This window comes from Alligator sinensis, unplaced genomic scaffold (assembly GCF_000455745.1).
Source record: "Alligator sinensis unplaced genomic scaffold, ASM45574v1 scaffold123_1, whole genome shotgun sequence".
NCBI lineage: Eukaryota > Metazoa > Chordata > Crocodylia > Alligatoridae > Alligator > Alligator sinensis.
The window spans coordinates 359,849-360,392 of NW_005841985.1; the positions used below are offsets into that span (position 1 = coordinate 359,849).

The 544-nt window shown below is 64.3% G+C and overlaps 1 long non-coding RNA gene across 3 annotated transcripts in view; it reads left to right on the plus strand.

The window, feature by feature from the left end:
- Window positions 1-30: 30 nt before the first annotated feature.
- The window catches only part of LOC102376605, a 26,722-nt gene continuing 26,208 nt past the window's right edge, over window positions 31-544 (plus strand). For all 3 annotated transcript variants that reach the window (XR_003093461.1, XR_003093459.1, XR_003093460.1), the window contains exon 1: window positions 31-141. This is a non-coding gene — a long non-coding RNA (uncharacterized LOC102376605). The remainder of the gene's footprint in view (window positions 142-544) is intronic.

Genomic DNA, 544 nt, shown 5'->3' on the forward strand with positions numbered 1-544 from the left:
TGGGGGGGCGACTGGAGCGTTCCATTGTGCCGGGGGGCGGGGGTCCGGTGGAATCGTCCGCGCCTGCTGCTGGAGGGGAGCGGGGCCCTAGGGAGCAAGCGGCGGGCACGGGGAGGGCGCTGCGAGGATCCGTGGTATACGGTAGGGAGGGTGTGCCACGGGGTCGTGTGTAGTACAAGGGCGTGCAGCTGTGGTGCAGGCATGCACGGGGGTGGGGGTGTGCCTCACGAAGAGGGGTGCACTGGCCAGGTGTGCAGGGAACAGAGGGGCGGTGCGTGTGCACTGGGGAGGGGGTGTGTGAGTACTGCAGTGTGTGCTGGAACAGGACCTGTGCTCTGGAGGCAGCCGTCGCACCCTCACCGCCCCGTGGCAACTCAACCCCTACCCTGTCCTAAGCTCCAGTCCCTTTGCTCCCGCCTGCCACGTCTTCATTTCATTAATGGAAATCAGAAAGGGAGGCTGCCCAAGGGTCTTAAGCGCACTGTAACTTGCCCTCCTTACCCACAGATCTCTCTCCAACCCCACCGCTCCCAATCACTCTTTC